At 35.7% G+C, this 24190-nt stretch overlaps 1 non-coding gene across 1 annotated transcript; it reads right to left on the reverse strand.

Annotated features, from left to right (window-relative positions):
• Positions 1 to 22021: 22021 nt before the first annotated feature.
• LOC133078870 (U6 spliceosomal RNA) lies at positions 22022 to 22128 on the reverse strand. The gene has a single exon (XR_009697959.1). It is a non-coding gene; the product is annotated as a U6 spliceosomal RNA (small nuclear RNA).
• Between the last annotated feature and the right edge of the window lie 2062 nt (positions 22129 to 24190).

A 24190-nucleotide genomic window follows, 5' to 3' on the forward strand; every position in this document is an offset into this window, starting at 1 on the left:
CTATTCCTTCACCCTCCACCAAGTGATCAAACCCATAAACAAATGCTTGAATTAAGAAAGGGGGCAATCCCTTGTTGTGAGATGCTCTAAAAGGGAGGGGCAGGCTCTCTCTGGATTGATAATTTTCCTGTTTTACTTGGTCAGATTGTTGTTTTTGTTCTTAATTCCTAGGATTTTGGGCTGAGAAACAAAAGTGAGCATTGTGTGTGTGTGTGTTTGTGTGTGTGTGTGTAATGCATGCACGTGTTTCTGGAGCAGAAACCACATTTAAATCAGAATATAACCAGAATTATAGGAAGCTTTCTATTTTGAAGTAAATTGGCATCATGGAAAATAGAAAGCAAAGTTCTCAGCCCAATAAACAATCCTTGATCCATAGTCCTATCGTAACATCAGTTTTGCTTCGGCCATAATAGAGAGCCCTCTGAGTTGCCCTCAGCCACGTCTCTCCTACTGCTTGCTGGTGACTTGTGCTTTAGCCAGTTTCTTTCCAAGCAACCACAGACTGTTTATTTACTGTAATCAAAATGACAGTGCACTGTTTTCACAACAGAGCGTTAAGAGTTGATTGCCTTTTTCACTTGGCAACCTGAGGGAACTTGAGGTACAACTTGCATTACTTCAAAATGGTGGTGCTTACTTCCCATGTTACCTGCACTCCTTTGAGGCTTAAAATACAGAGGATTGAGCTTTATCTAGCCTGGAGCAGGGAAGCTGTAAAATCTGCTCTCAGATTAGTGCTAGTGGTAAACTCCACTGGAGCACAGACTGATTTAGGTGGGGCTGCAGTTCGGCTGTCACGTGATTCTTCACCAGCCAGAACCCAGCCACCTGAATGGCTTCTCTGTTAAGCATTTCACCTAGCTAGATGGTTATAATGCTGCGGAGTCTGATTACCCTGAGGTGGTGCTGCAGAAGACAGTGTAACATAATGGAAAAGCATGCCCTGCCCCATCTTTTTAGAAACAGGGTTTAATGAAAAGATAAGGAAGAGAGGGAGGAAAACAGAAAGAGGGGAATGTACCTGCGATTCAGGTAACCTGTTTTCTAGGCTTATCTTTCACATCACTTGCTGTGACATATTGAACACTCAGTGTCTTTGTCGTTGAGTGTCCACATCCGTTATAGAGAGGGAGTGGGGGAAAGTGGCTAGTTGATTTGTAGTGCCTGTTTTATCTCAGAAGCGCAGGGACTCTGCACTCGGTGTATTCCAACATTCATCCCTTCTGAGAGACAGTGATCTAAGGGTGTAGCAGTCGCCTTATACTCTGAACAAAAAGGGTCATTGAATATTGAACTAGTGATGTAACTGGAGTTGGCTGTGTTATACCTATTAAAGTCTGCCTTCATATTCAGAATACTTCAGTGAACTATGTGCTTGCTCAAATTTAAACTATGTTTTTTGATGAGTCAACACTATGAGTGGCTTGAGAAGAGCATAGCCAGAGAGTTGGTTTCTGAAAAGAACTATCCCTTGAATCCTTTCTAGCTTTAGATATTCAATTCTGTATACATGATTTCTTCATGAAATTGGTAATATCAAAAATCTTCTCATCTGAGAAATTCTATACAAATAATAATTTTTTAAAAAAATGACAAAACTTGAAGTCTAGTTTTCAGTGAAATATGACCAGTCACTAAAGAAACTGAAAATATCGTCCCTAGGATCTGAATTCAGGACTCAGAGAGTCTATGTTTTTCCTTCAGCCATTTAGCACATCACTGGCACCAAAATAGAGCAGGGGCCTGTGTGTACTGCCCTGATTTAGGTGTAGATGTTGCCACTTATTGCAGCGGGAACACACAGTGAAGGGTCTCTGCATGGAAAGGCAGGAGGGATGCTGTTCAGTGCTCAATTCTTTTGAGGCTAAAGGAAAGCCAGGATGCCACAGGTAAGAGAAAATTACATTTGATGCAAAACTTTATTTCTGACAGATTGCAGCAACCAATATGCTAATTAGAGAAAAGACAGGCATAGCCTATCTGGCCCTTCCCAGGATGGAGGATCTAGGAAATAAGACCACGACTAGAGAGGGCAGCAATCATGAGGAGAAAAGTAAGAGCTGAATAGAGAAGATGCTAGGAAGGATAGAACTGGAATTTGTGGTATTTCTACAACGTTCCATGTGTGCAACCTGAACTAACTCCTCAAGGACATGGATAATTTAGGATTCTGATCAAATTGCCTGTGCAAAGTTGAGCACTGAATTCAGTTATTCTTCAAGTGTCTTTCCCCTTTTAAAAAAACTTAATAGACTTTATTTTTGTAGGGCATTTCTAGGTTTACCAAAAAATTGATTAGAAAGTTCACAGACATAGAAAACAAACTTATAGTTACCAAAGGGGAAAGGGGAGGGAGGGATAAATTTAGGAGTTTGCAGACACAAACTACTATATATAAAATAGATAAACAAAGTCCTACTGTATAGCACAGGGAACTATATTCAATATCTTGTAATAATCTATAATGGAAAAGAATATGAAAAAAATATATATGCATTCATACATATATATATATATAAATGAGTTACTTTGCTCTACACCAGAAACTAACACAACACTGTAAATCAACTATACTTCAATTTTAAAAAATCATAGAAAGAATAAAATGTCTATCAAATGTTGAAAAAAAAAAGTTCAAAGAGTTTCCAAATCAAGTGTGCCTTTTTATGTCTTAGATATTTTAGTTTTCAAATTTTTCTTCAGGAAGAAATTAATAGAATAAATAGAAAATATTTTGTCATGCATAAAATTCCCCAAATTTAGCTTTCCTGAGGGATATGGATTGTTGGAAAAAATGAGTATTATTTTATGGTTAAATTGGTCTCACAGAGTGTTGTTTGAAACGTAGCACCATTATAGTACACTTAATGGATATTTAAAAGAAATGTGTCTTACAAAGACTCAGGATAATTTTGGGACAGAGTAAACAAATCTAACAAATGTATGAGAGAGCTCGCTATTGTGGTTTCCGTGGTGTATTTTAACTCTTGTGCTAATTTGCATAGAGATCTGCATCATGATTTGGATGTGCTCTGCCACTTTTCATTTACGCCTAAGCATTACCTTTTCCCTTTGCAAAATATACTTAATGCTTTTGAATAACAAGTTGGAATTCTTTTCCCCAAAGAATCAAGTTAGTTCTCACAGTTTTCACTGTGTTGGTGTAGGGAATGCTTTAATCAACAGTAAATTTTTTGCTCTCTACACTGACTAAATTAAGGTGATCCTTCATCAAAAAACATTCTTTTTGGTTCAGGCTTTCATTCTTATTAGTATTTTACTGGTTTGTTACTTATATTTTCATTGTCGACTACCAAAGTACTTTGTGTATAAAGCTAGGATGTAATTTTTTTGAAAGTCAGTGATCCAATCCCAGTTTGAGAACCCAAACACCATTTCATAGACATCCATCATAAACTTAGCCTCAAACATAATATAGTATTCCTTCTGTTCACCGTGCAATCACCAGCCTCCTGATTCAAAATATGTATATTCTTATCCTGAGATTTAACAGATCTTTCATACATAGTGATAATTGTGGTGACCTGGTTGACAGAATGGTAGAGGTCATGAAGAAAGCATAGTTCGGTAGTAATATTAAAGGACGTTTCTCCAGAGGAAAGACTTTAGGATATAATCTGCTCTGAAGGATGTAGAGGATTGTTTTAGTAGGGGCTACCACAGTCTCTCCCTAGTCGCGGAAAGGACTGTGGGAAATCAACATGGAAAAGCAACTGTGGTGTTAACCCAGCAAATGTCTCCTTAAAGAGTTGAAAAGGCAGACTCATCTTAGTAATGGAATTCCTTTTTGGAAACTCAATTCATTATTAATTCCACTTAGCTATTAGGTTAATTCATTTCTCCCTCAGAAATGCCACTTGCTGAAAATACATTTTTAAGTGAATTTTGGCTTTAAAAAATTTGTTGGTTTACATATCTGCTTTTCCTCTAAATCTGCCACAATTGAAGTTTCAATAATTACAAATCAATGCTTTGTTTCCAGCTGAATGACCTGGACATTCAAAGAGTATCTTTCAATGGACACTCTTATTTGATTTTAAGACAATTTTCAAAGGAGCAATTTATAAGGTACAAAATAAAAAGAGGGCAAATCTCTGGTTGTATAAATTGAAGTTAATGGATGCTTATTTCTGAGTGTGCACAATTGTTTATATTGTTAGTTTGCAAAATATACCATAACCAGCAGCTGGGTCAACTTTCAAGTAGAGGTAAGGGTAGGAAATTAACAATCTGAAATATAAAACTGCTTAAACATATAGAATAAATACCACCCTTTTCAACCAAGGGAGAAATGGACACGAATGTATTTTTTGCAATTTTAAGTATTTGCATAGTCTTTTTACTTAACACGCACCCACTTGTTAGAATTTTGAAATTATTCTGAAAGTCATTTCTCAGTTGTCTTTCACTTCTCTGGCCAAGCTTTCATTAGCTTCTCTTATTTTTCTCTGTCTTCCTTTAGTCAGTTGCTTTTCAAACCTGGCTGCATTATTTGAACTATGCTTGCAGAGCTTTTAAACAAACATGGATACCCAGGCTTAGCCCCAGAGCATCTAATTGAATTGGCCTAAGGTGGAGCCAGCTTTGCTCTTTTTTTAAGCTTCCCAGGTGATTCCAATGTGCAGCCAGAGCTGTGGGCCACTCTCTGAATAAGCTCATCGTGTTTTACCTCTTTCCGTTTTCTCTCAGATGTTTGCATATCTATTCCCCTTCAACTGTTTTTTTTTTTCTCCTGTCATTTTTATTAGGAAGTTTAAAAAATCTGATTTTTTTCATTTTTCATTTTGCTTTTTCTTTCTGATTTTCCATAATGGCCAAGAAGTTCTCATTCTAGGCACATGTATTTGATTTTTATTCTTATCTAATACTACCAAGTTTCATATCAATGAAAGAGAATGCAGTATATTTGTGAATAATACTTTTGTCTGTTCTTCCAATACTAATATAATAATATATTTTAATTTTTGCTATAGGTATATAAAGATTGATAATAGAGCCCAATAAAATTGTTGAAAAATAATATTAAGAATGGATTTACTTGAACTGTAATCAGTATTGGCTATGATTAAAGATAGTTTAATAAGATATTTTAAAACTTTGAGACCATGTGGACTCAAGGACATATAAATATCCTATTAATAATATTTTTATCTTTTCACAGCTAAAGGACATGTTTGCCCTACAAATTTCAATCATTTCAGAACAGTGCAGAAATGGGAATATCACATACCTCATCAAATAGCATATCAGTAACAAGATATCCACAGCAAGGGGAGCATTAATAGCAACAAAAAAGGGGAGAAAAAAGATCTATGAAGACAAAGTTCAGTGATGTAATTAGCAGCAGTATAAACAGAAATATGAGAGGGAATATGTAGAACATTCAAGGATTTGAAATGAAAGAGATAGAAAAATGGTGGGCAGTTGGTTGAGCCTGGAGGAGCAGACAAGAAATCTGAGTGCTAGTGTAGCAGTTCCTCCAAATACAGTCAAGCCATTTCCTCTCCATGAAGTTTATTTTCCTTCATTGGTAAAACTTCTGGTTGGATTGACAAAAGGAAAAAATACTTGGCCATATCCTGCCTGTAGGTATGCTTTGTTGAATCTATCCAGTATTGTAAATAATTTGAAATAGATGACAACATTTAACAAGAGGGAGGTTTCTCATAAAAATCTAGATTTTAAGCTTCATTGGAAAAATCATTTGATTCAACAGTCTCCTAGCCCCTCTTTAGAAAGCACATGGGCTATGGAGTTCCTTAGTCCCAGCCTGACTAGCTTTACTCATTTTTCTTACCTGCTTTGCGCATGTAGGAATTTGGGCTTATTTCTTGGAGAATTTATTCTTAAGGTTATGTCCAACCATGATATAAGTTCCATGAAAAGAAATTGCTTAGAATACTTTGTTTAGTCTACAGCCATACCACCCTGAATGCTCCTGATCTCATCAGAATACTTTGTTTGGGTACAGCAAAAGTAACCTATAAAGAGAAAAATAAATGTCACAAGCAAAAACATCAAGGACAAAGAGAAGCTAACAAACAGGTCATCAGTTCTCAAACAGAGGCTTGAGCCCATAAAACGTGTCCTATTAATAAGCTCTGTGCAAGAATATTTGGGGTTCTGGTTCAGAAGCACAATGTCACTTAACAACAAGAACTGGGATTTAATGAATTATTCCAGTTCAAGCTCTTGGAAAAAGAAAAGGACAAAATATTCTGTACAACCCAAGTAAGAATAAAGTATTTTCTGAATATTAGGAGATTAAAATTCCCAAAAGTTAGCTTCTTGGCAGAAAATGGCCAAAGTTATTTAAAGAGTGACTTCCCATCTTTGAAATCACCCATTGAATAAAACAATATTAAACCACTGTTTAAAAATTTAAGGACCATCATTTCTTTCACTTTCCTCCAGCTCAGAGCTTAATCACATGCAGGGCTCCCTATATAAAAGGATGAAAACCTAATTCAGTTATTACAGAAATAACTCCAGACTTTTAAAAGGTTTCTCTGAACTAAAACAACCCCTGAGAATTCCCTAATACAACCACCTAGCATATGTTATATGCACTGTATTTGTGTTTAATATGTATATTTAATTTGTAAGCATGCTTATAAGTTACTTTGCCGCTGTTCTCTATTCATATATCTTGGGCAGAAATTTCTTTAATATTCTCTCTATAAGGTCCTTTATCATTTCAAACCCTGGACAAAAGAGGTGTAGTATTATAAGAATCACTCAGTAAATACATATTAAAACTTCTGTTATCCAGTTGAGTAGGTATGCATATAAATTTTAAAGAACTCTTCTATTGTGGCTAATCATATGTCTGAATGTAGATTCAAATTTCAGATATCCAAAGAGCTGATGCGCATCAGGCAGTTCACAGAGCAAAGCACATCTTTGCTTAGCAAGAGAGGAAGATTTTCTTCGTTAACTCCTTTTCAAGTAAAATTAACAGAAAATTAACATTATTCTGCTCTTAAATCTACGCTTGTTATATCCCATTAAAATGCATCCAAAGAATGTGTTAACTTCACCCCAGTGTGAAAAATATTATCAGGTAAAGCTGAACTGAAAAGGCAGCTTCCTAATCAAAGATAAATATGTGAGCTTGCAACCCAAGGGACAATAAAATTGGCTTTTATCCTTCCCAAATTTTATAACTACCTCAAAGAACAATCTACCTCAAGAACTAGTCGTTTGGATACCAGGTTCTACACTGAATTGCCACTAAAAGTGTTTATGGGTAAAATTTAAGTAGAAGTAAAGATAATTTAGGATTGAAGTTAATAAAAATTTAAAAACAGATCCCCAGTACGGAAGTTAATATCTTAAATTATATTTCAGGGGTAGGTGGGTAAATTAATCCTCATAGTTTTGGAAAACTGGTAAAATAACCATTAATATTAAGGTGGAATGAATATTTTTAGATGACAAATTAAACATTAATTCCCAGCCTTCAGTGAGTTCACAGTGTTCCTATACATGAGTGATGATGAGAAAAAAGTAATCTGCACAGCCACCCATGCAAAGAAATTTCACTATCTAGTCACATGTTCATTCCTTGGTGAAAAAAAGTATTTGTTTTTATATGCTTACACTCATGGGTGCTTTCATTTAACCCCTAAAAATAAGGAATCAGAAGAGCTGGGAGTGAGCCAGAGTCAGGGAGATGGACTAGTTACAAATTCCAAGCAGAGCATTGTCTAATTGAGAAAACTTCCGCTCATGTCTTTAAGACTCTCAAACTCAAGGCCATCTCAGATCTGTCTAATCATGAGCCCATTAAGTCATCTTGGCTGCCATGAAGATGAAACTGACAGCACAGTTATTTGAGTCAGTTTAAAGAGGCCCAGGGTGGTTGAAGGGAAGGCTTAGGAGGCCTGGGGTGCTGAAAGGACATCCCAGCTCTAGCTCCCCAAGATCCCAGTAGCACACAGCTGTCAAGAGCACGAAGCTGTATGTAGAGAAACCCTTTGGAGGGAAGCAGGGATTTTGCCGTATGTCAACAATTTCATCAGGCACAATTTGACTTTCCACCTTTCATTGGACCATCAATATGATTTAAACAGTAGACAGTTTGTGAGTTGCTCGCATAGGCAACACATGCAATCACTTCTGGGATTCAGGTTCTGTAATTTGATGGTTATAGTAGAAATTATTTGGCATATAAATGTGGTTCTTGGTGAAATCTAGATTTTCTCTGTGAATCTTCACAAAGCCTTTTGTCTAATAGGTGTATCTATTAAGGTACAAGTGAAATAAAGTCTTTTGCCCCTATTTTTGTTAAAAAGAAGCAAGCCTTTGAAGTGGGGTCCATGATAATATATCATTGGGCAAAAGAGTAGTCTTCTAGAAGGTATTATGAGAGTTCTATAAACAATCCAGGAAATGGCCAGATGTTAACACTAATTGATATTATTATAGGGAACACATTTTTTGTTGTTGTTGTTTCAGCAAGGGCATGCTTCCAGGATGAGAATTATTCCCTTTTCAACTACAGAATTTCTTGGCAGTTTCACTCTATTCTTCCTGTTGTGGTGGAAGATATATTACCATCACCAGTATTAAAATGATATCTGTTCCTTTTGTCAGGGGTTGGGGAACAGGGGAGGAGGGGAGGGTGGGCATTTAATCATGTCCCAGGATATATAATAAACACTGGACAGACAATATTTATTTACACAATCCTGCAACATAGGCATCATCATTCCTATTTTATAGGTGATATAATAGAGGCTCAGAAAGTTTCAATCTTTGTCAGTTAATAGTGGAGCTAGGATTTATTCTGCCAGCCCTTTCTCTTAACCACTTCTCCATGTTGCTTTCTGGTTGTTTCCACCACAGAGAAGCTGGCCAAGGACCTTTAAAACCTCTCTATTTCTCTATCCTCATGTTTAGCACACCATTAATGGTAACAAACAACTCAGTAAAAGTCAAAGATGCATCAGATTACAATTAAGCGGAGAGATAAATTGGTGAAAATCCAGATAAATTAGAATCATAGAATTTTAAGAATGAAAAGTGTCCTTATATATCCTTGATTCCAATTCCCATCTTTCACAGGTATCTCTTCTGAGGTGACAAAGCTTATTAGTAGCAGAACTTGTATCGGAAATCAAGACTTCCAGCTCAGTGTCCAACCTATTTTTCTCTATCACACCAATAAACTATAGTTATTATTCTTGACCTTACAAATGAAGTCACTATTAGTTCTTTAAAAGAATAAGATACCAAACTTATTTGATATATCATTTAATCAAAACAGGTTTGATTTCTAAAAATTTTCAGAGAGCACATTTAGTGAAGAACTCTGTATACATTTGTTCTTCACATTGTGACTACATATACAGACAAAAATTAAGAGATTCTTGCAACTATACCGATAAAAATCTTGCTAATAATCAGGGCCAAAATATAAGCATCCATTCATAAATATAAACAGTTCAGAAAGGCCAGCTCTGGTGTTTACACAGAACAAAGTTATATTCAGTCACCTGTAAAGAAACATGGAGTGTACAATATGCTCATGCCAATTAGCATCCATTTCTGGGAACCCTTTTCAAAGAAACAGTTTTCTCTATATCCTATGGTAGGAGATCTCCTGAAATACATAAAACCTAGGACTTTTCTCTGAGGCAACTACTATTTTGTAACATTTTTAGGGGGAGTATTATTGCTACCCATGGTAAAATCTTAGATGAGAAATCAATATTTTTCCATATCATTAGAGATTACAGTTGCTTTTAAAGCTGAGGCCTCAAGTTCTGTTTTTAGGCTGATTTGACCAGTACTGACTAGAAACCCAGGTTGAAATCAGAGGTCTTTATTCCACACAGGGCACTCACTACTTGGACTGATTGTGATGAAATGTTTTCATGCAAATTCCTATAAGCACGTATGCCTTTATCTTTGCCCCCATATGCTACATTACACCACCTGTTGTATTTTTAAAAAAGCTTGATGATTTTTAAAACTCTTCTTTAAATTAATACCTATAGATTTTCTGCCAATAATTTCCTGTTCTAACTATGTGATTGCTAATTGAATAAAACATTTATGATTATTCTATAAAATATTTTAAAGAAAACTACAGAAAATACAGATTATAGATAAAGTAAATAATTGTTTTTTGTCCAAGTGGCTCTCCCTGATAATTAGTAATAATAATAATAAACAGGTATTAAATACACACAGAAAAAATACAGAAATATATGAAGCTTATGAGACAACTCATAGAAGGTACAATACCCTTTACATCAATAAATAGAATGGTAAATATTTAATATAAAATGTATATATTAAAATAAAGAAACAACACATACTGGAGTATATAGGGATCATTTTATTACTAGAAGGTTAAATCTCATTTTAATGATTGGTATTGGTGAGAATAGGTTATTTTAGAGACAAATGATAATGTTTTTCAAACAGCTATATACCTCTATATTGTTATCACTCCCTATATGCATGGCCTCTCTAAAGCTGTTAAAAAAAAAAGACCAAAGCACGAGAATGACAGTTCCAATTTCACTATACATTTATGTTTAAAAAATACTTGGCACACTGGACATTTAAATAGATAAGGTACAGCCACAATATCAAGTAGGCTAGCTCTGTGTAATAAAAAAATATTTTCTCTGACTACAATGAATCATAAGCATCTACATGTTTCAAAAATACAAGCTCAGTAGTGCCTAGTCTGTACCATAAGTCACCATTTCTAGACAGAGGCTCTATTTCCTTTGAGATAAAGGAGTAGTAAGCAGTCTACACATCAAATGATGCCTTTGGTTCCTGTAATTTACATTAAAACAACATTAGGTTAAAAATAGAAGCATGAAGATAATTTTAAAATAAGAAAAATGATCTGGTGGCTAGATTCTATGGTTCAGATAATTAAATGTTTTGCCAGCTTACCTGATAAAACAGAGCCTTATGGATCACAGCATAACAAAGCCCGCATCCAAGATGGTTAGAGTATAATGAGCCTCCTGCAGTTGTTCAGATTTTTGGCCACAGAGGTTTACATATTAACTACAATTTTTTTTTTCTTTGCTTTCTCTGTGGACAAGAAAACAAAAAGACCTTTCCAGAATCCTCTCTGCTTATGCCTCCGCTTCCTGTTCTGAGATTCACTCTGTGGTACCCAACATATATCAGAAAACAGCTTTGAGGAGAAAAAAAAAAAAAAAGCCGACAGCACTCAACATGGTACCGCCATCTACTGGCAGACACGTAAAATTGAACGAAAGGAAAAACATCCCCATTATTCTTTATCATAAGGTAAAATGTAACCTATCCCCTGCATATGAGTATGTACAAAAATATCCTTTTGCATACTAAATTACTTGAGTATGCACATTTTCTAATATTGTATATTTTTCTAAATTTTATAAGTTTACAAAGTTGATTCAACCATAAATGACTACAATTAAAAACCCTCCAAATTTGTTTGAAAATTAGGTTTTTAGATTACCTTACACCTTACATGTAGAGTTTTGTAAAATCTCTCTTGTGGCCTGCTCTAGCCTTCTGAAAACTTTATCTTTGCACAGGATGAATTCTTTTTCTGAGTGAGTAATCTGACTCCTTAAAGAACAGTGTAAAACTGATAGTCATTTTGTATTGCTTTTTGGTAAAACATTTACGAGAAATAATATCTGGGAAAGTATTTTAAACTTAAGTGAGGCCTATGTAATTTAGATTTATGGATTATTTGGTCTGTATATGACACAAGGAACAGGTGAAATTCATCTTACATAAGATAATTCAATCAAAGGTTATATACTATTATATCTATGTAGTTAAAATACTTAAGAAAACATGGCTTATAAGGATATTGAAGCACACAATACATAAGCAAAATGAAAATGATTTTATCAGTTTATTAAAAGAGATTTCTTAACTATAAGTGCTATTCATTTCATTTGACTATTCAATTTACTTTAGAGAAAACAACTATAATTTTATTAGTTTATCATTAATTAATTAAATATGTTCATATTGATGGAGCACCTTAGTATATGTCAGGCACTATATTAGCTTTGAAAAAACAAAGATAAAAACACACAGTGCCTGTCATCAAGGAACTGATGTATAATGAAGAGAGAATATAGCGGATACCGTATTTTTATGCCATGTGCTCAAGGAGTGTTATTTACTTAGCTTTTAAATTCTAGCCCCCATTTTGCCTAATAGCAGAAAAATAAATCCTGTCAATTCCAGGCGGACTGAGTCACTTGAGGCTTTCTCCAGTGATTTCAGGTTTATACTCTTCTCACGGGGACTGATCTCAGTCCAGGAATACATATGGAGAAAAGCAGAGTTTGATCCCCAGCCTCCCACTTTTCTATGTGGGCATCCAGTGAGGTGTGGAATCCTGTCTGATCCCTGGGCATCATCATCCCTCCTCGCAGACATCTACCAATGTGCCTTCATTCCTGTTTGACCCCAGAAACACCATCAATTCAGTTTTGCATGGCAGCATCCCCTCTTCATGACCATTAGTTACCTCAGGTTTTGTCAGCTCTTTCTCTCAGGTAACTTTTGTTCCTGTGCTTAGGGGAAGAGGGAAAACAAGCAAGTAGCGACTTTCCAGAGTCACTCTGGGCTGTAATTGGCTGACATAAGACCCATGTCCCAGGCACCCCACACGGCCATCTCTGTTCTACTGTTTCCATCCCATGGAGCATAATGTGTTCTGTGGGCTTCAGACAAATGAGGCACAATCCCTGCTACATTAGAATATTTCAACTTCTTATCTTTCTGCCTTTTTAGCTACTACTGAGCAGGCAAGCTATGTAGGGGCTCCTTATTAGAGACCCCAGTTGGATTGGGTTCCCTTGCTTCTTCACAAGCTTCCGTTCCAGTGCCCAAAGAGTTTAGCTTGGCTCTCTTCCTTTTGTGCCAGTAGTAAACTGGATCCACAAGTTTTCCTCTGAAATCTTTCCTGTCTTATACATAATGTGTTAGTTTGCTTGGGCTGCTATAAGTATCACGCTGGGTAGCTCAGACCAACAGAAATTTATTGTCTCACAGTTCTGGAGGTTAGAAGTCCTAAGTTGAGGTGTCAGCAGGGTCATGCTCCTTCTGAAAACTGTAGGGATCCTTCCTTGTGTCTTTCAAGCTTCTGGTAGCCCAGACATTCCTTGTGACAGTATAACTCCAATCTCTGTCTCTGGTCTTTCCGTAGTGTTCTCCCTGCATCTCTTCACATTGTCCTCCCTCTGTGCACACCTGTCTCTGTGCACACCTTTCTCCCTTTTATAATGACACAAGTTATTTTGGATTAGGGTTGACCCTAATGACTTCATTTTAACTTGCTCACCTATATAAAGACCTTATTTCCAAATAAGGGCATATTTTGAGTCACTGGAGATTAGGATTTCAACATATTTCTTTTCTGAATGTGTGAGGAAACAATTGAACTCATAACACTTAGATTAAGACCTTTTATTTTTATTTATTTATTTATTTTAACATCTTTATTGGAGTATAATTGCTTTACAATGGTGTGTTAGTTTCTGCTTTATAACGAACTGAATCAGTTATACACATACATATATCCCCATATCTCTTCCCTCTTGCATCTCCCTCCCTCCCACCCTCCCTATCCCACCCCTCTAGGTGGTCATAAAGCACTGAGCTGATCTCCCTGTGCTATGCGGCTGCTTCCCGCTAGCTATCTATTTTACATTTGGTAGTGTATATATGTCCGTGCCACTCGCTCACTTTGTCCCAGCTTACCCTTCCCCCTCCCCGTATCCTCAGTCCATTCTCTAGTAGGTCGGCCTCTTTATTCACGTCTTGCCCCTAGGTTCTTCATGACCATTTTTTTTTGTTTCCATGTATATGTGTTAGCATACGGTATTTGTTTTTCTCTTTCTGACTTACTTCACTCTGTATGACAGACTCTAGGTCCATCCACCTCACTACAAATAACTCAATTTCATTTCTTTTTATGGCTGAGTAATATTCCATTGTATATATGTGCCACATCTTCTTTATCCATTCATCTGTCGATGGACACTTAGGTTGCTTCCATGTCCTGGCTATTGTAAATAGAGCTTCAGTGAACATTGTGGTACATGACTCTTTTTGAATTATGGTTCTGTCAGGGTATATGCCCAGTAGTGGGATTGCTGGGTCATATGGTAGTTCTAGTTTTAGTTGTTTAAGGGACCTCCATACGGTTCTCCATACTGGCTCTATAAATTTACATTCACACCAACAGTGCAAGAGGGTTCCCCTTTCTCCACCCTCTCTCCAGCATTTGTTGTTTGTAGATTTTTTTATGATGGTCATTCTGACTGGTGTGAGATGATATCTCATTGTAGTTTTGATTTGCATTTCTCTAATGATTAATGATGTTGAGCATTCTTTCATGTGTTTGTTGGCAATCTGTATATCTTCGTTGGAGAAATGTCTATTTAGGTCTTCTGCCCATGTTTGGATTGGGTTGTTTGTTTTTTTGATATTGAGCTGCATGAGCTGCTTGTAAATTTTGGAGATTAATCCTTTGTCAGTTGCTTCATTTGCAAATATTTTCTCCCATTCTGAGGGTTGTCTTTTCGTCTTGTTTATGGTTTCCTTTGCTGTGCAAAAGCTTTGAAGTTTCATTAGGTCCCATTTGTTTATTTTTGTTTTTATTTCCATTTCTCTACGAGGTGGGTCAAAAAGGATCTTGCTGTGATTTATGTCATAGAGTGTTCTGCCTATGTTTTCCTATAAGAGTTTGATAGTGTCTGGCCTTACATTTAGGTCTTTAATCCATTTTGAGTTTATTTTTGTGCATGGTGTTAAGGAGTGTTCTAATTTCATTCTTTTACATGTACCTGTCCAGTTTTCCCAGCACCACTTATTGAAGAGGCTGTCTTTTCTCCACTGTATATCCTTGCCTCCTTTATCAAAGATAAGGTGACCATATGTGCGTGGGTTTATCTCTGGGCTTTCTGTTCTGTTCCATTGATCTATATTTCTGTTTTTGTACCAGTACCATACTGTCTTGATTACTGTAGCTTTGTAGTATAGTCTGAAGTCAGGGAGCCTGATTCCTCCAGCTCCGTTTTCCTTCCTCAAGATTGCTTTGGCTATTTGGGGTCTTTTTTGTTGCCATACAAATTGTGCAATTTTTTGTTCTAGTTCTGTGAAAAATGCCAGTGGTAGTTTGATAGGGATTGCATTGAATCTGTAGATTGCTTTGGGTAGTATAGTCATTTTCACAATGTTGATTCTTCCAATCCAAGAACATGGTATATCTCTCCATCTGTTTGTATCATCTTTAATTTCCTTCATCAGTGTCTTATAGTTTTCTGCATGCAGGTCTTTTGTCTCCTTAGGTAGGTTTATTCCTAGGTATTTTATTCTTTTTGTTGCATAGTGAAGGGGAGTGTTTCCTTAATTTCTCTTTCAGGTTTTTCATCATTAGTGTATAGGAATGCAAGAGATTTCTGTGCATTAATTTTGTATCCTGCTACTCTACCACATTCATTGATTAGCTCTAGTAGTTTTCTGGTAGCATCTTTAGGATTCTCTATGTATAGTATCATGTCATCTGCAAACAGTGACAGCTTTACTTCTTCTTTTCCGATTTGGATTCCTTTTATTTCTTTTTCTTCTCTGATTGCTGTGGCTAAAACTTCCAAAACTATGTTGCATAATAGTGGTGAGAGTGGGCAAACTTGTCTTGTTCCTGATCTTAGTGGAAATGGTTTCAGCTTTTCACCATTGAGGCCAATGTTGGCTGTGGGTTTGTCATATATGACCTTTATTATGTTGAGGTAAGTTCCCTCTATGCCTACTTTCTGGAGGGTTTTTATCATAAATGGGTGTTGAATTTTGTCAAAAGCTTTCTCTGCATCTATTGAGATGATCATATGGTTTTTCGCCTTCAGTTTGTTAACATGGTGTATCACCTTGATTGATTTGCGTATATTGAAGAATCCTTGCATTCCTGGGATAAACCCCACTTGATCATGCTGTATGATCCTTTTAATGTGCTGTTGGAGTCTGTTTGCTAGTATTTTGTTGAGGATTTTTGCATCTATGTTCATCAGTGATATTGGCCTGTAGTTTTCTTTCTTTGTGACATCTTTGTCTGATTTTGGTATCAGGGTGATGGTGGCCTCGTAGAATGAGTTTGGGAGTGTTCCTCGCTCTCCTATATTTTGGAAGAGTTTGAGAAGGATAGGTGTGAGCTCTTCTCTAAAAGTTTGATAGAATTCACCTGTGAAGCCATCTGGTCCTGGGCTTTTGTTTGTTGGAAGATTTTTAATCACAGTTTCAATTTCAGTGCTTGTGATTGGTCTGTTCATATTTTCTATTTCTTCCTGGTTCAGTCTCAGAAGGTTGTGTATTTCTCAGAATTTGTCCATTTCTTCCAGGTTGTCCATTTTATTGGCATATAGTTGCTTGTAGTAATCTCTCATGATCCTTTGTATTTCTGCAGTGTCAGTTGTTACTTCTCCTTTTTCATTTCTAATTCTATTCATTTGAGTCTTCTCCCTTTTTTTCTTGATGAGTCTGGCTAATGGTTTATCAATTTTGTTTATCTTCTCAAAGAACCAGCTTTTAGTTTTATTGATCTTTGCTATTGTTTCCTTCATTTCTTTTTCATTTATTTCTGGTCTGATCTTTATGATTTCTTTCCTTCTGCTAACTTTGGGTTTTTTTTGTTCTTCTTTCTGTAATTGCTTTAGGTGTAAGTTTAGGTTGTTTATTTGAGATGTTTCTTCTTAAGATAGGATTGTATTGCTATAAACTTCCCTCTTAGAAGTGCTTTTGCTGCATCCCATAGGTTTTGGGTCATCGTGTTTTCATTGTTATTTGTTTCTAGGTCTTTTTTGATTTCCTCTTTGATTTCTTCAGTGATCTCTTCGTTATTAAATAGTGTATTGTTTAGCTTCCATGTGTTTGTATTTTTTACAGATTTTTTCCTGTAATTGATATCTAGTCTCATAGCGTTGCGGTAGGAAAAGATACTTGATACGATTTCAAATTTCTGAAATTTACCAAGGCTTGATTTGTGACCCAAGATATGATCTATCCTGGAGAATGTTCCATGAGCACTTGAGAAGAAAGTGTATTCTATTGTTTTTGTATGGAAAGTCCTATAAATATCAATTAAGTCCATCTTTTTTTTTTTTTTTTAAAGCACAAACTTGGTGTGTTTTTTTTTTTAAGTATTTGTTTATTTATTTATTTATGGCTGTGTTGGGTCTTCCTTTCTGTGCGAGGGCTTTCTCTAGTTGTGGCAAGCGGGGGCCACTCTTCATCACGGTGCGCGGGCCACTCACTATCGCGGCCTCTCTTGTTGCGGAGCACAGGCTCCAGAGGCGCAGGCTCAGTAATTGTGGCTCACGGGCCCAACTGCTCCGCGGCATGTGGGATCTTCCCAGACCAGGGCTCGAACCCTTGTCCCCTGCATTGGCAGGCAGATTCTCAACCACTGCGCCACCAGGGAAGCCCAAGTCCATCTTGTTTAATGTATCATTTAAAGCTTGTGTTTCCTTATTTATTTTCATTTTGGATGATCTGTCCATTGTTGAAAGTGAGGTGTTAAAGTCCCCTACTATGATTGTGTTACTGTCGATTTCCCCTTTTATGGCTGTTAGTAGTTGCCTTAGGTACTGAGGTGCTCCTTTGTTGGGTGTATAAATATTTACAATTGTTATATCTTCTTCTTGGATTGATCCCTTGATCATTATGTAGTGTCCTTCTTTGTCTCTTGTAATAGTCTTTGTTTTAAAGTCTATTTTGTCTGATATGAGAATTGCTACTCCAGCTTTCTTTTGAGCTCCATTTGTATGGAATATCTTTTTCCATCCCCTCACTTTCAGTCTGTATGTGTCCCTAGGTCTGAAGTGGGTCTCTTGTAGACAGCATATACACGGGAGATTAAGACCTTTTAAATTTGAAACACAAGAATCTGATGATTCTTTTTTCTGTTTCCCATGACAATTCCACTTAGGGAATAATAGCTTTGATATCTGGCCAGAATTTTGGGGGAGGGCTGCAGGAAGAGCCTCTGGTAATAGTGAAGAAATTTAATAACAACAATAAAAAAAAATTTGTTTAGTACTATGTGCCAGATGTTGTTTTATGCATTTTGCATATATTCATTTAACCCTCACCCATAGAGGGTATTATTACTTGTATTTTACAGGTGAAACAATGAAATATCGAAGGAAGTAAAAGCACATCAGTTAGTACTTCACATATCTTAACCACACAGGCAATTATAATCTAGTAAGATAACTGCTATGATACAAATATGCACCAAGTGCTGGAGGAGCATAAAGGAAATGAACTTCTACTAATTTAGACCACTGCTACTCACAAATTCAGTGAAAATTCAAGATGATTTACCGTTTTTCTGTGTAAGTTTTCTGTCATGAGATATTTCTATTTTCTAGGAACTTTTACCTTTTTCTCTTGTCCCAGCCAAATTATCCCTTCACTAAATGCTCATTAACTCTGCCAGTCCTTAGCGCTCCATACTAATTTCTCCAATAGTAATGATACTTAGAAGTATATTCATTCTGATGCCCACTTTTGGGTATCCATATGCTCAAGAGAGTTCCTGGTAGTGTTTTCTGGAGAACTGATTTTTTTAGGTGATTCTAGGCTGTGTGTGTGTGTGTGCTTTAAAGTATAAACTATTCTTAGGACAATGAGGGATAATTATCATGGAATGAAATTGGGGGAAGAAAAAGAAAAGCAATTAAGTTCTATAACAAATAAACAAATGGAATTATAACAAATTTAACAGAATTATGTAATTATAATAAGTATGAATTATACTAAATTTAACAGAATTCATACGTTATCATGGAAATATTTGTCTTATCTGATTCACATAGCCATTGCTAATATTTTTAATTGCTCCACTAGATCTGTCAACGAGTAACAATTATTATTCCAAATATCCAAACCTGATTTAGCAATTCTCTTTTAAAGTTTCCTAGATATCTCCCTCTCATTACCTTCCTCCCCTACCTTACTATTTGGAATGCTGGTTCCCTGGGCCTAGACCAAACATAAAAACTAGTAAATTTGAAAAATCAAGACAATGCATGGAGCTAAGATAAATATGTGAATACTATATTTAATATCCTAGATGCATCTATGAAGTGAGAGTAGGATACCTTGGGGGAATAATAAAATATATAAAGAGCTCTCATAAATTATATATATCATAGATAAAGCAGGGGAAAATCATTTGACAGTTTGGAAGAAAATAAAGACATCTTTTAGAAAGTTGAACAAAACACAAAGATATAAAAATGTGATAGAAAAAAAAAAGTTAGAGTATCAGTCCCTAAAGTAAAATACCAAGTAGATATAGTACAAGACAAATTTCCAGAAATGAAAAGGCTCACCAAATGTTCACTTGATGAAAAAGAACACACATTGAGATGCATTATAAAATTTCAAAACATCAAAGATAAAAAGAACAAACAAGAATCAGATCACCATCAGACTTATTAACAATAACTGTTGGTAAGAAGCAAGGAAGAAAGGCCATCAAAACATGTAGGGATATAGTTTTATTCCCAGCCAAGCTGGAAAATCAAATAAATCTTGTATGAGAAGCAAAAAAAAGGTATTTCTGATTATCTAAACTCTGAAATTTTAACCCCTCTATATCCGTTTTTAGTAAGTTATTTGAACATACACTCCAGCCAAGAAAGAAAAAAAAAGAGGGAGGGAAAAGAGGAAGGAAGGAAGGAAGGAAGGTCAAGGAAGAAAAGACATGACATCCAGAAAACATCCATGAATCTGCCTAGTTGGGTAAGAATATCCTATCCCAGGATAACATTTTTGTGGAGGCTGAAAATGCTATTAGTCCACGTTGTAAGATGGAAACAAAGGAACATCCACAAAAGAAACCTAATTTAAGTATCCAACATAAATGGGATGATTAATTCCTTTTTGTTAGCCTGTTGATGTGATGGATTGCATTAACTGTTTTTTTTAAAATGCTTTTTTATCGTGGTAAAAGTCACATAATATAAAACATACTATTTTAACCATATTTAACCGTACAGTTCATTGGCACTAAGTCCATTCGCATTGTTGTGCAACTCTCACCATCATCCATCTCCCGAATATTTCACTTTCCTAAACTGAAACTCTGTCCCCTTTAAACATTAACTCCCCATTCGCCCTCCCCCCCACCCCCCACCCCCCGGCCCCTGGCATCTACCGATGTACTTTCTGACTCCATGAATTTGACTATTCTGGGTACTCCATATAAGTGGAATCAAACAGTATTTGTCTGCACCTAATATATATTGGAATACATTTTGCATTAATTGATTTTTGAATGCTGAACCAATCTGGACCACATTTTAATGACTGATTTGAACAAAGTGAGGAAAACAAATGATAATTATTGTGGCAATATACCTCATAGCAAAGAGAAAATAAATGAATATCCACGAAGAAACCTTTACCTTTTGTTTCTAAAGAAATTCTTTTATGTGGGCAGGGTTTATCATTTTAAATACAAAAAAGAGAAAGGAAAAGTGACCAGAAGGGTGATATCATTTTCTATAATTCTAAGCTTCATTGTGGCTTTTGGGCTTTCCTTCTGCAGATGGAATGACAGATGAACTTCAGGTCTTCAGGAAGTGGATCTTGAGGTTTAGGTGAAATAGATACTAGATACAAATATAGGACTTCTGGAACCTCAATGGTATCTGACCATGCTTTGTAAACATATTATATGTGCATATTAACTGTGCATAAATCACAAAAATTCAGAGTAGAATAGAGCTATAACCTCCAGTTAGGACCTTTGAGTTGGTCTCTATTCCTTCAGCCTCTAGTTCCTTGAGATCTTTGGAAACATTGTGGGTGGAACTATAACTTTACTTGGCTCTAATTTGATATCATAAGCATCATAGCCAAATAATGCTTTTTCATAATATCTACAAACTTCATGGACAAATTCACAGACACAAGCCTCATTTTCTTGTTTCCTAGACCATTATTTTCAAAACAGTGTTTGGAGGAACACTCCTGTCCTGCTGGTACCACTCTATACCCACCAGAATGGCTAAAATTTTAAAAGGCTGCTAATACTAGTGTATTATAGCAGGATATGAGCCACAGTATATGAGTGTAAACTCTCATATACTGCTGATCAGAATGTAAATTATTGTAGATTTTTGGCTTGTGTTTCCCATGAGGTTTTGAGATAGCAGTCTATATATGTACAAGATTGTTTTAAGTTCCTGGTCTCTTAATTTCTAATGCATTTCCAATATCCTACATTTGTACTCTCCTCATGAGTTCTGGTTTTGATATAATATTTATGTGTGGATGATTTCCTACCTTTACTTTATGTTTGCCTTTACTGATGAGCTTTCCCATTCATAATTTTCCTGATTCTAGTTGTGGCCTTTTCTTTTCCACCTAGAGAAATTCCTTTAGGATTTGTTGTAAAGCTGGTTTGGTGGTGCTGAAGTCTGTTAGCTTTTTCTTGTCTGTAAAGCTTTTGATTTTCTCCTTCAAATCTGAATGCGAGCCTTGTTGGGTAGAGTATTCTCGGTTGTAGGTTTTTCCCTTTCATCACTTGAAATATATCATGCCACTCCCTTCTGGCCTGCAGAGTTTCTGCTGAAAAATCAGCTGATAACCTTATGGGCATTCCCTTGTATGTTATTTGTTGCTTTTCCCTTGCTGCTTTTATTTATTTTTTATTTTTTTAAACATCTTTATTGGAGTATAATTGCTTTACAATGGTGTGTTAGTTTCTGCTTTATAACAAAGTGAATCAGTTATACATATACATATGTCCCCATATCTCTTCCCTCTTGCTCCCTTGCTGCTTTTAATATGTTTTCTTTGTCTTTAATTTTTGTCAGTTTGATTAATATGTGTATTGGCATGTTCCTCCTTGGGTTTGTCTTGTATGGGACTCTATGCTTCCTGGACTTGAGTGTTTCTTTTCTCAGGTTAAGGAAGTTTTCGGCTATAATCTTGTAAAAATACGGAACACTTCACAAATGTGCGTGTCATCCTTGCACAGGGGCCATGCTAATCTTCTCTGTATTGTTCCATTTTTAGTATATGTGCTGCTGAAGCAAGCACCAAAATGTAAATTAGTATAACCACTTTGAAAACCTATTTGGCATCATCAGCTAAAGCTTAGCATAAGCATACCCTGCGCACTAATGAGTTCTGCTCTTAGGTATATACTTGATAGACATGTGTGCAGGTATACAAGAATGTCTGTAGCAACATGAGTGAAAACAGTTCCAACAAGAAAGAATCCAAAGAGCCATCAATAGGAGAATGGATAAAAGAATTACGGTATGTTCTTGACCTATAATACTGTACAGAGATGAAAATGAAAGTACCACAGCAACTCCCTGAAACCTAATGAATTTCACAAATATAACATTGAGCAGAAATACGGTAGACACACATAAACAAAGCATTTTGATTCTTATTATTACATTTAAAAACAGGTAAAATGAACACTAATATTAGAAGTAAGAATAGTGAATCCTCTTGAGATAACGTAATCTTTGGCAAGGATTAGTTGAGACTGGGGCCATTCTGGAGGCTGGCAGATCCTGTTTTTTGACCTTGGTGGCAGTAACACAAGAATTCACTTCATAATAATTCATTGAGCCAGACATTTATGTGTAATATACTGAAATTAAAAAAAAAAGATACATCAAGGGTTTGACAGCTGTCATGTCTCAGGGGAAGAAGGGAATGAAGGGTAAATGTATGGATATTTCAGGATTTGCTCTGTATATTTCTGTTCTGTTTGAACCTTGTACAATTATATATGTGTGCATTAGTAGTGCAATTTAAAAATACATTTAAAATATTAAAAATACACTAAATGTGTACCTTCATACTGTTTATATTTATTTATTCCTCAGTTGTTCCCTTTTAAAGTTGAGTTTAGAATAGATCTTTCTGCTATTCAAAGAGATCCTGGAATATGTCTTTTTCCAAAAGGCCTTATTCATGCTGATACTCAGCTTCCATGCTTCTGTCTTTAGTCACCTTAATAGTAAAGTTACCTACCACTGTGCTTGCATTTATTTTTATTAATTATTATTATTTTATCAAAACGTAAATTAATTTACATTTTGTTTTCTGTCCCTTTACACCCCTGTAGTCCATTTTAGATCAGAATCTCCTGCTGATAGATACTGACACAAACTCACTTTTGCCCAGTGCTTGATATATAAGGTGTTGTAAATTATACAAAGGAATAATTTCTTTGTTCTGAAAGAAAATAATGAAATACTTTCATCTGGTCCATCTTTTTTTCTTTATAATGTCTCTAAAAGTTGAGAAGTGTAGATATTTTTCACATCTTTTAGCTGAGAAAAATTGGTACAGAAAGACAAAAATTACATGGTGGTAAAAATTGGTCTCAAAAACAAGATTATTGTCAGTTTCAAGTCTACTCAGTAGACAATGTGATTTTATATCAAGGACTCAAATATTCCAGATATAACAGCTGTCAAAATATTACTTAGGTGTGCTTCAGTTCAGTAATATTAAAATATTTTTTATCTTTATTATAAAAGAATAATGCAGTAAAAAATTCTCCATTTCCAGGTGGTTTCCAAATATAGATTACCCTCCATGTTGTCGCTATACAGCTATGTAATTACAATTTTCTGAAAGTATCTTGGGCCACTATGCCATTTTAATTGCTATTCCCTCAGCTTGAAATTACTTTACATTATTGCTTTTTTCATACCCATTTTCCTTCCAACACCTGCCCAGTTGCTATTATTCTTGAAGACTCAGTTAGGATAATGAACTTGATATCCTGCTCTACTCTCCCCATAAATGACTTATATACCCTCCTCTGCATTCCCCAGATTATATTATATGGTTGTACTATATTATGTCATATTATATGGTAGTATTTTTCATACTACACTATAAATTTTGGCTTATTTGTTTCCAATCATCCTCTTCAACACTCTCCTAAACAGACTATGAGTCCCTTGAGAGCAAGTACTCTACTTTTTTATATCCTTTTCTTTGTTACTTAACACAATGCCTGGCAGGGAGTAGGTATTCAATAAGTATCTGTTATGCATAGGATGGTATTGTGTCATTATGTATAAACTGGCATATCATTTGCCTCTTTCATTTAGAAAGCCAGTAATGA

Source organism: Eubalaena glacialis, chromosome 1, assembly GCF_028564815.1.
Source record: "Eubalaena glacialis isolate mEubGla1 chromosome 1, mEubGla1.1.hap2.+ XY, whole genome shotgun sequence".
NCBI classification, from domain to species: domain Eukaryota; kingdom Metazoa; phylum Chordata; class Mammalia; order Artiodactyla; family Balaenidae; genus Eubalaena; species Eubalaena glacialis.